We start from the raw sequence: 12,443 nt of genomic DNA, 5'->3' as shown, positions 1-12,443 counted from the left end.
GGGTGGTTCTCCTTAGCGCAACATGTCACAATATATTATTTTCACAGTAAAATTTAGAATACATGAAAATTAAACATATTTTTCAGAATTATTTATTTATTTTAATCTCACAGTAAAATTATGAATACATGAAAAATGCAAACTTGTNTGAAATTTCTCTACAGGTCTGCCCTCCACCACTAACAATACAGAAATTGAATCCACTGAATTTCTACCAGTTTCACACTCTTGAATTCCAGGCACAGTATTTTCAGTGTCTAAATCAATGCTTCTTAACCTTTACTGCAGCCTGCCAGTCCCATTATCGAAAGTTATTGATTTAGATCAGTTGTTTAACTATACAATTATATATATATATTATTTTCACAGTAAAATTTAGAATACATGAAAATTAAACATATTTTTCAGAATTATTTATTTATTTTAATCTCACAGTAAAATTATGAATACATGAAAAATGCAAACTTGTATTAATTTACCATCTCAGTGGCTCTTATGCTGTTGCTTTTTTTTTCTGATTTATGTTTGAGAAATGAATTTTTCTTCAAATAGCCACACTTGAGTCACCACTCACATTTAAATGGTTTCTAGTCTTTGGTTAAATGTGTAAAAGTGATGGAAATCTTACTTCACACAGTAATGTTGACACAGGTTCTCCAGCACTGTCCAACAGTTGTGGAAGTGGTTCTAGAGGAATGCAACAAAAATATTCAAGCTTCATTATCTCAAACTCCATTCTGGTTTGTTCACTGGCTCATAATCCAATGAGACCATCATTTCATCAAGTCACCGTATGTGGAATTTAGGTTAAAAAGAAGAGGATCCAGTTTCCATTTCCTAGCTACATCAAGATGTCCAGTGGAAAATGTCCTCATTAAGAGTCACTCAGCTCTTGTAAATGCCTTGTCACTTAAGTTGCGATGATCATGCCTTCATTTTCTGAAACAACTTTTTCTTCAAGCAAAGGAAAGTTAATGAAATTTCTTGTCTCACCATTCTTTATTCTAACTGTACATTTCTGGATAAATGCAGATAACTTGTCTCTGGCCTCTATCATGTTCAGCCCAGCTCCTTGCACAGATTGTAATTACATCTGCCATGTGTGCTCTGTTTTTGAAGCCTTTCACCAAGTTACTTCCTTGGTTGCAAAGAAACTGATATATTTCTTTGTGCATTTTAAAAACATGCATAAGCATGCAGAGCAACTTCACCTCATTGTGGAAAAGAACAGTGTGTACAGCACCAGTTTCTTTGCAAAAAGCACAAAAAATATGATGGTTCAGAGCATGTCCTCTGGTGAAGTTTACTATGCTCACCATAGAAGACAAAATATCCTTCAGTATTTTAGGCAAAGTCTTTTTGACAAATTCATGACAATGCAACGTACAGTGTGTTTAATCTTATTATGAGGCATTTTTTTCTTTACTTAGGCACAAATCCTGAATTTTTCCTACCATGGCGAGGGTACCAGCAGTGAAAATTGATCCACAGACTTCCAGTGTTATATTATGCCTCAGGAAGAAGCCTATGAAAAGACCAAACACATTGATTCCTTTAATCATTAATTGCAATGTTTCAGAGAATAAGAATTCTTCTAAATTTTATTTCTTCTTTATGTGCCTAACACCAACAGCTGACTGTAGCTAACAGTGTCAGTTGATTTGTCAAGCTGGAAGACCCACTCTTAGAGGACTATGTTTTATATCACTTATAACTTGCAGTAAGATATCCTGGTTCATGTCATGAATTCTAAAATGGATCACGTCACTTGACAAGAGGAATTACCGAAGCTTCTTTTTTGTATTTGGTCCCAAAGCCAATGCTAATTGCTGATGTGTGAGACTTCGTTTCCTTGACACACAACTATGTAACTTGAAAACATGATTGTAAGAAGGGCTTCTCAAGTGATACATTTGAAAGTCCTCCTGGTTCCACTGCAATCAAATCATGTTCCCATAGACTTCAGGGTGTCAAGGACATGTCCAGAAGATGCACCTTCATGGTGTTTGTTGAAATATTAAGACATCTTCGATGGATTGAGATTGGCATTTGAAAATGCTCAGCTGCAAACTAAACGTGTTCAATCAAGTCCATCCTTTTAAGTCCTACAAGTGAGACAATGAAGAGTATAGTCTTCATTCCTTCAACATGGCAAGCTTAACTTAAATGAAAAAATATAACAACAACATATGTAAATTGAGATGTGGTGGTTATGCATTTTTAAATGCAGATAACATATATATAGATTTTAAAGGGTTCTGACAAGGGTGTATAACACTCAGAATTACTGGGTTTTTGGTTTTTGGACTATGTCCATCATCCGATATTCTAAAACACTAGAGAACTAGTTTTTAGAATACCAGAACTAAATTTTTGTAATGCTGGGCAATGGGCAAAGTCCAAAAACCCACCAATTTTGAATATAACATATGCATATGCTAAATAATTTTATGTTATTACTCATGATAAATAATAGTAAAGCAGGTGCACAAATTGTGTAAATGCTACCCAAAGATGTGTAGTTTTTCTGTGGAAATTAACTGTGATTAACCTGCTAACTAAACTCACACAAGGCCACAGCACTGCCACATAATCATCTGGGCATGCACCCAGAACTACACCACAGCATAGCGGTACACTATTCTGTAGTGAGATAAATTCACTACAGTTGTCATAAAAATGTTGAATATGAATTTGTCGTTCACATACTACAACAATTATTAAAAACGTATAATATTAATAAATACATATAATTGATGAAACAAAATAGTTGTAAGTATATGTCTGCTTAATTTGCATTTTACTGATTTACTTTCAAAAAGCTTTGTCATGTCACACACCCCAAGTTAAGAACCACTGGCTTGAACATTTCTTGTTTTAGGTCTGCAAGAACATTCTTTTAAGTGAGAACACCAAAGCAGAAATACTTTGTGTAAACATTGGAATATGAGATTCTCACAACAGTGACTGTGAAGTGCACCATCCTCTGTGATGTGACACCATGTAGTCCAGTAGAAGTTCACCCACATTTTGGAGGGACATGTTGTCTTCATCTTCACAGTTGTAGAGAAGAATAAGCCAAGAAATAAGCAGCTTCTTTCTCCAGCATAATGGTTAACTTCTACCAGACTACACGGCACATAAACTCATAACAGAGGTTCATATAAATCAATGTGGGGACCAATACATTTTGTACGTTAACTATAGCTTTACTACCAGGGGAATCATGACATCACGGTTGTGTGAATGGCAGTCCTGCTACATGTTTGGTTGGTCCCGAGATCAAATCTTGGCTCGGAAAAGGGGTTGTACATTGTTTTATTACACTTTCAGTATATAGATTATATAGTACTGAATGGTTGTGTGGGTGATGGAACATGAATTTGAAATGATCTGAATAGAAGCATTTATGACCTAGTTGAGGTGCTATCTTGCTGTGTGCCTGGATAGACTGAAGAAAACTATGAGAAATGATAGGCTATCCTCACAGCTTTCTTTACCCGGCCCCACAATGGAAATTCTGGGATAAAACACAACTTAGGCCACAAATGGTTCCTTCCTCATCCCAGCGTGTTTGTTATTTAGTAATCATTCTGTCATTCAGTGCTGTCTAGTTTAAGCTTATGACACTGCAATGCAGTAAACCAGAAACAAGAAAGTGAGCTCAGAATTTGTGAACCAACAGCATCCATTGTAAATGCAAACTGCGCATTAAATTAATCCTGTTTTCATCTGGGAACCTTATGGGTGTTTCTTTCACTGGCAGGAAAATATGGTTTGCCAGTGCATCACAAACTCTAAGCCATAACTTATAATAAAATTATATTGTGTCTCTAATTTTTCATATTTCCATAGATTTTCATGCAAATATTTCATGTGGTACTGCATTGCTGCATCCTTTATGGAGTTTTGTTCATTCTTGTGTTATCCGTGGCTGCATGAGTGGCGCCACTTGCCAGGCAGACTGCAGCTGTTATAGTTAGCATTAGTGGTGAGGAAACAGTTTGTACAAAAATAAATTCTTGTTCTATAACAGTAAGTATTATTAATGCCATACAGTATTTAACATAGAGATGTTCTGTTTTTGAACAAGTGACTGAAATTATATGGTATCACATATTTAATTACACATCAGGGACTTCTAATTAATTCTTTTAATTGTATGCTAGTAGTTTCCTTTCACATGTTTATGGAGTGTGCATTTTTTTTCTCCATACTCAAGTTGTAAGCCAATGACTGCCATAACATGTTGTAGTTTGTGAGTTCTGCTTCTTTTATATATGAATTTTCTTTATGTATTGTGTAGCGTTCATATCATCCTGTGCAATAAAAGCTGCTTTAGTCACTGAGTGCTGCCAAAAATATTGTGGCGTATAGACCCGTTGCTAAGCGGCGACTTTGTAAACAGCGGCCGTTGCTAGGTAACGCCCACAACATACACGAACGCAGAAATAGAGGAACAGTGTATTCTATGGTCTGCGCTGGGACCGTTTCTCGGCAATGACTCGGTAAACGTGTTCTGCTGGTATGGGCATGAACACAATAGAAGAACAAACAGTGTTTTCTAAGTGGTCCATGTTGACATGTTATAAGCAACAGACAAAGTTGCTCCAATCTTCCATAAATAACTTAATGCGGTACTATTGGAAATAAATACGAGTATATTAATAAGGCGGCCCGGGTTCGATCCCGAGTCTGGTCAAGTGGGATTTGTGGTGGACAAAGTGGCGCTGGGGCAGATTTTCTCCGAGTACTTCGGTTTCTCCTGCCAATCTTCATTCCACCAATTGCTCCACAGTCACCCTCACCTATCATCTGGGGCTGGTACAATAGGACAGAAGTGGCCGCAGTACAAGGGACTTAGTCCCACCCCACTTTCTTTCTTTTCATTGGCACTACAGCCAAAGTGGGCCTAGGCCTACCTCCATGAACTTCTCCGTTCACTTCGGTTTTTCTAGATCTTACACATTCGGTAGGACTCCTTGGGCGGGTGATCAGCTCGTCGCAAGGCCTGTACCTGTACACAAACACAGAAAAACGCGCACACACAAACTAAACATCCATGCCCAGAGTGGGATTCGAACCGACGATCCCGGTTTCCAAGCGAGCGAAGACGGTACATGCCTTAGACCGCTCGGCTACCGTGACCGGCATTCCCACCCCAAAGCAATAAAAAATATAAAAAAATTGAATACTTGTGTTCATATTTATCACTGACTTTTAATAACAAATATCTAGTATCAATTCACTTGGGCACACCACATCTGCCTGTATCCTATGGAAACACAAATTAGATTATATTTTAGTATTGTCACGTGATAAGTGATTAGACACAGGGTTTGGATTGGTAATCCAATTTACTGGATCGTTATAACTACAGATAACTAACTTCAATGTAAGCGGCCTCCGTAGTCTAGAGGTAACGTTCCCACCTCATGACTCGTAGTACGCGGGTTCAAATACCCGGCGGAGGTCGTCGAATTTTAAAGGCGGAAAAATTCAGGGAACAAGTCCTCCGGGAGGGACTTTAAGCCGTGGGTCCCGTGTCGTAGCTTTACGGCACGTAAAACAACCTCATATTTCCAAAGGAGGTCACTGAGCCAAATTACGGACGTTTCCCGCCCAACAGCAGTCTCTAATACCTCTGGTAGATGGGGGAAGCATTATAGATACCTCTCAGCTAGTAGAGCCGGTCTCGCTGGCTGGGCGGGACTGATGGTAAGCACCAATACCGATAGGATATAGAGACTGGTAGAAATCATAGAGGGAAGCACAATGGACCAATACAGGTCTCAGTGCATGGGGAAACCCACCCTCTCCAATAACTAACTAACTAACTAACTTCCATGTCACCAGCATGTACTGCAGCACGTTTTCTTCCATACTTGTCGAGGAACATGGAAACCCTCAGGAACATCATCAGGGATTTCCTTGCCATAGCTTGTGGAGGGATTTGGTGAAGAAGCATCAGGTGCCCCCCATTTATCCATCCTATCCTAAGTCCTCTCCTCTTTTCTTCCTTGTTCTCCTTCCTACTAAATCACTTCCCTCGCCACTGTTCTTCCGTTCCTCTTTCGCTTCATCTCCCCCACTTCTCTCTTCGACATTCCTTTCCATCCCTTACATTTGCCCGTCTTATTGTCACTCCTCATTCGGTCATATTTAAACAGTTCCACTTACGGGATGCATGGGACATTACGTTCATAGCCTTGTCTAAATCATATTTCATTATAGATCAATAACCCTATGGCTGAAAATTGGAGCTTTTATTACAATCTCATGAAATTTAAAGAAAATCTGTCCAACGGTTTAGAGCAGGGGTCTCCAAATTTTTCGAACCGCGGGCCACATTAGGTAATTCAGCACTTTCAACGGGCCGGATAAAATCACATCGCGGGCCGCATGTGGCCCGCGGGCCGTAGTTTGGAGACCCTTGGTTTAGAGGATGATAATAGGTGACAAGGACAGACACGGATATGTATACGAGTATATATAACTTCCACATGAGGCCCTCCTCTTGCCTACTTTGGACGAAAATTTTGAAAGGAGCGAATTCCTCAGCAGAGGTAATTTGGTTTTTATTCCGACTCATACTTTTAGGAATGGCTCCAAGTCATTTAAGTACTCTAGAGAAGCGTCTCCCAAAAGAAGAATGTGACATGTAATTATATATATGTGTGTGTGTATGTTTTATACATACATATACACGCATAAACTTATTTTCGCTTATCTTGTATCGAACGAAATCTCTGTAGTCCGCCGAGGATTCGAAGCAGATACCTTCTGAATACATGCCATGAACTGAATACCGCTGAATACTACATGGCGTCGAATATGAAACATTAAGAGGACGAAGAATGAATTGCGGAGGGAAAAAGAAAGAGAAAGTAAATAAACAAGAGAGAATTATCGTAATCTACTTGAAGTGCATTCGTTTTGGACACTCCATCAGACAAGAATTAAACGTGATATGAATTTCTCCATGGGAGATTTCCTTAAACCTGTTTCTCACGTTCCAACTCCCTGGGACAATTCTGACTTTGTATGATCTGTGCTTCACACAGCGCTACTGTATGTTATTTGATCTAAAAATAAACGTATAGACTAGTGATAACCCATGCTTGCAGCACTGCTGGCTAGGGTGAGAGGGTGGTGGGAGGGTTGAACACCTGCACCTAGGCTCGTCTTTCGCTTGCTCTGCATAGCTCGCTGTCACTCAACTTGTTTCTGTACAAGAGTCATGTGGCAGTTGGTTCGTTAGACGACCGTCGACACTGCCCTCTTTTAGCCTAATTTCCTTAGCCCGAAAAAATTAAAATAGGCATATGCGATCTCCATGCTGTCTGTCTATCGCCCCCCCCCCCAATCAGCTTCTGAATGGCTGAACCACTGTTTTGAAACATGGTGTGTATATCTAGGCACCTGAGCTCATTTCAGCGGCGTACTTCATAAATCCCTCCCATCAGTCTTTATGTTTTTTTTTTAATGCTAGTGGGGTGAGACTAAGTCCCTTGTACTGCGGCCGCTTCTGATCAATTGTACCAGCCCCAGATGATAGGTGAGAGTGATTATGGAGAAATTGGTGGAATGAAGATTGGCAGGGGAAACCGAAGTACTCGGAGATAACCTGCCCCAGCGCCACTTTGTCCACCACAAATCCCACTTGACCGGACCCCGGGATCGAACCTGGGTCGCCGTGGTGGGAAGCCAGCGACTAGCCGCTACCTAATGAAGTTTCGCACTAATTAAAAGAACATAAAGCTATTAAAATATTTTACAGCTCAGATATATATTATTAATGCATCCCTGAACATTCGTGAACTACAAATCAGGGCATGAAGGCGTATAGAGTATGTAAAGGTAAGACTGTATTCATTCTCCATCACAGCACACACATACTGAGGTCGAGTGACCAGCTTCAGGCTCCGGCCCTTCAACTCCAACGAAATGTTTGTTTGTTTATTCTATTACTTTATGACGTTGTGGTCTAGTTACTTGTCATCTTCATGTTTTTTCACTATATTTTAGCAGGATGATTGCGAATGATATGAGAGTATGTCGTATGGTCGTGGCCTACTTAAGGCGTTCGAGTCGAGCTATTAAGTAACATATTCAACCAGCATTGCCGAGGTTAGAGCTCGTGACCTCATGGAAACGACGCAAGCCTGATAGCCACTACACCCGGTACCCAATCGACAACAGCCGGACACAGTGAACAGATACACCCTCTGTCCACAGCGGGGCTTGAACAGCGGCAGTCCTGCCAATTATTAGGGAAAGTTCCGTCTGTCTACTACAAAATGGACAGATTTCTCTAGTTTGAACTTACGCAAGAAGATAGTAACGTGATTTGTTTCGTCATTTTCCTCAGTTCCTTCAGCAGAATTAGGAGTAATAACTTAAAATAAGCCACACCCACTTCCACATGTTTCCATTTTTTTCTCCCTTGGCACTACAGCCCCAGTGGGCCTAGGTCTACCTCCATGAACTTCTCCTTTCACACATGTTTCCAATTAACCGGTCGCAATCTCACCAACAATCTAACCTAGACAACGTACGCAGTTAGAAGAGCGTCGGTAAATTACGAGTACTTTGGCATGAATCATAAGGTCAGGTACTTCTTGGCCTCAAGTTCCCAGCAGGGAGCGAGGGGCGTGTGCTAATTATTATCGGGAAATGGCAGCTGGACACCAGATCGGTGTGTAGACTTTTGTATGCCCATTAGATTAGTAGCCCACTTGACACTGTGACAAGAACCTGAAGGCAAGTACAGAAAGAGTTTAATTAATTCTGGTTGCAGGGCCCAACGTTTTAACAAACATGCCTTTAAGAACCAGATTAATATTTCTCCCATTCTCCTCTAGATCTTCCAACATCTTATTTTCCATTACAATTTCCTACAGAACCCTTTATCTCTAATTTCTTCAATCCAAGCTGCAAGCCCAGTCCATCATAACGTATAAAAACTAGACAACCCGTAATATCCTTCAATTTCTTCATGGTTTAAGTATTTTTAGATCCAGATATTCTCCTGAACAAGGTGCTTTGAAACACTTGTAATTAACTCTCTTCCCTCGAAACAGAAGCTACGTTTTAAAGAAATACAGAACAGCCAGTGAAGTTATGGTTTTATATTTGTCAGTTGATATCATTTTTGAATAAATGCGGGATAAGAACAGTTTAACTAAAAGTTCATAATTTACCAAAAGTAGGGAAATCGAAAACTCTTCAGATATCCATTTTAATATTATCTTCTTAGTCTTCCTATTGCCCCTTCTTCCACGACGATTTGAACCACAGTTTTGTGTACATTAATATACTCGTACTTTTCATTAGTGATACGTACACTGCCCATTTCTCCCCACTTAACTGCGTTGTTCTAAAGTCATCTCTGGTGAATTGGAATAGCCCTGCTACTAATATGATTGGCCACGAGACTAGAAGACCGGGGTTCGATCACCAACAGAACAAGCATTTCCTCTTTGAATTCAACTCCATGAGTCTATCGGATCTGGATCACAGAATTAAATATTGTGCGGGCCTTTCTTATAGGGGCTTGTCACCCTCCTTCATGTGCTTCGAGAATGACCTCCACGCCACTTTACACGTCCAGAGCGTGTTTTCGCCTGCTCAAACACTGGAGTTGTGGGTTCGATTCCCCCTCAAGGCATGGATGTTCGTCTACGTTTATTCTGTGTTTGTGTTGCCCTGTGCATGTAGGGGGTCTTGCGACAGGCTGATTCCCCGTCCAAGGAGTCCCACCTCCTGTATATATATTGAGAAACTGAATTGAAACGACGCCTTTCACGAATGCCCTTGCTTCAGAGGGTATAGCAGAATATGAATGAATTAATGAGAAAATCAACAACTCAACTGTATATTTTAAGTAAGATCTGAGGTTTTCACGGCGGTGACTATGAAGAATGCCGTTGTCTGGAATGTGGCGCCGTGTAGATCTTGTGTAAGCCGGAGGAACGTATCGCCTCCATCTTCATGGCAGAAAAAATCTGAGAGCGAGGAACCAGTACAGCCACACGCTCACGCTGGTTCTTCTACCCTGAAGATGGAGGCGATACGTTCCTCTGAAATGTCGGTTCACACAAGATCTACACGACTTCACAACCCAGAAGACGGTATTCCTCATTATCTATTTTAATATTGTCTTCTGTGCCTCCCTAGTGCCCTTTCTTCCATGAAGAATTTGATCCATAATTTTATATACATTAATTTACTTTTCATGAGTGCTACGTGCTCCCTATTTAACGGCGTTATTCTAACGTCAGCTCTGATGAGCTGGTATAGCCCTGTCAGTAACATAACAGGCTATGGGACTGAAAACCCGGGGTTCGTCACCAGAAGAACAAGAATTTTCTTTTCGAATTATCCTCCATAAGCCTGTCGGATGGTGGGGGACACAAAATAAATATTGTTAAGATCTTTTCCTACAGGGGCTTGTCACTCTCCTTCATGTACTTCGAGGATGATCTCACCCCTCTATTCACGTTCAAAGCTAACAACTTAGGACGCGGAAGTAATTTCATTGTTATTTTCATTTTTAACATTCAGCTCGAGAACGTAATGAAAGAATCGTCAAATGATAACATCTGTCATTAAACTTATTCATTTATCTCTCCCGCGTCGAAAATTCCCTCGCTATTTTGTTTCCAAACACCTGTGCTCTTCACTGGGCGCGAGAAACTAGATTGTGTAACCGAGCGGTGATTGGACGGAGCTATTATTCTATATTTATTTAATTTTAAAATCTGAAACAAACGAGGCTTTGCCAAAAATTTAGAGGAGACTTTATGCGTAATATTGTTTTATTCGATCTCGGAACGTAGTGTGTGAAATATTTAACACGAACCCTCACTCTGTGTGAGTACTATCGATAGGAGTGACATCTTGAAACCCCCTCCCTTATTATGACGTGTCCTTCGCACAGGTCAGAGAGCTGTTACATGTGAGGGAGTTAAGATGTGATTAACGTGTGCTCAAATTCTGCAGCTTCGCGTGCATATCTTGTGCAGCTAGGACAGCGTGTATTCCCGTGAGTTGTGTTAATTACATGATTTGCAAGTATTCGTGGCTTTGTATTAATTGAGTTGAGCTAAATGCACTATAAAATCATTCAGAAACCACTTTGCATTAGTTGGTGAACAGCAAGTCTGCGTACTTCACGAAGTAGGCTGTTTATAATAGCAGGGAAGTGAGAATTACACATTTTGCAAGAGTTTCATATATTTTTGCATTATAATTTCGATTTAAGTCGCATATACCATGACTACTAAATGCATAATTACTATTTGCATAAGTTAATTAGTGGGAAGAAGTTGCAAATTTGGCGGTAATGTTGGCGGTTTTTTGAAGAGACGAAAACTTAAATATTTGCTGTATTCTAAAAGGAGCAATTTATTTAGAAGTTCAGAAGCATTCGTTTGCAAAATTTTATAGTCATAACGAATCCACTGCTTTATAGGAACTGTATAATTTGTAATTTACCTGTTCACATACTCGTATTAAGATGGAGTGTTTACTGCATTTGCTAGTAGCCATATTCGATTTCCGGGGCCTTAGGCGCCATGAGGAGCTCTCTAGAATAAATATAAATTACAAGCTTAATATTATGAATTAATAATTACGATACTTTGTAAAGTACATAGTAATTTATTTTCTAGATGTTAACGTCAGAATTTCAGATAAAAGTTTGCTTTCCTTCTGGATAGAAATACTGTGTTATAATATTTAAGAAATATTTAATGAAATTAGTACCTTTGGCGGCGGCCGGATGTAGCCATTTGTATATCATATTTTGTATTGTCGCCATTTTAACATTAACGACGTAAAAGTTCCAAGGCCAAGCAATACAGTTTAAATTAGTTTAAGGGAGCAGTAAATTATTATGAAAATACCAGTTATTGAATCAAATTTTGTGTTCTAAAGTAACAGTAAAGCTTAAACTGTTAGTACTGTGATGCAGCTATTTTTCGCATGCAACATTTCGACATTGCATCATATTTAGTAGGCCTTTGACTGTTATTGAAATTTTTTTATACTTTAATTATAATTATTATTTATAAGTAACATCAGTGGAGCCCAAAAGAGCTTTAGAAATGTTAGAACGGTTAGTTTTATTATATAGACAATGTACACCCAAATGCTACTTTCAGTGCCCTTCTTAATGAGATTATTTATAATTATTCTTTAATTACATTTATTATTTTTAGTAACATAAGTGGAGTTCGAAAGAATAGCAGAAACCTTACAAAGGTTAGTTTTATTCTATAACTGTTATATGAACAACCTGATAGGGCAGTACTACTACATTCAGTATCCTTTTAATGGGGTTATTTATAATTACTCGTTAATTGTAATTATTTATATGTAACAAATGAAACTCGAAATAGTTTGCGCATTCTTAAAAAGGTTAGTTTATCAAAATTATT

This window comes from Cryptotermes secundus, unplaced genomic scaffold, assembly GCF_002891405.2.
Source record: "Cryptotermes secundus unplaced genomic scaffold, Csec_1.0 scaffold573, whole genome shotgun sequence".
Classification (NCBI taxonomy): Eukaryota; Metazoa; Arthropoda; class Insecta; order Blattodea; family Kalotermitidae; genus Cryptotermes; species Cryptotermes secundus.
Note: the sequence above shows the minus strand (reverse complement) of the source record.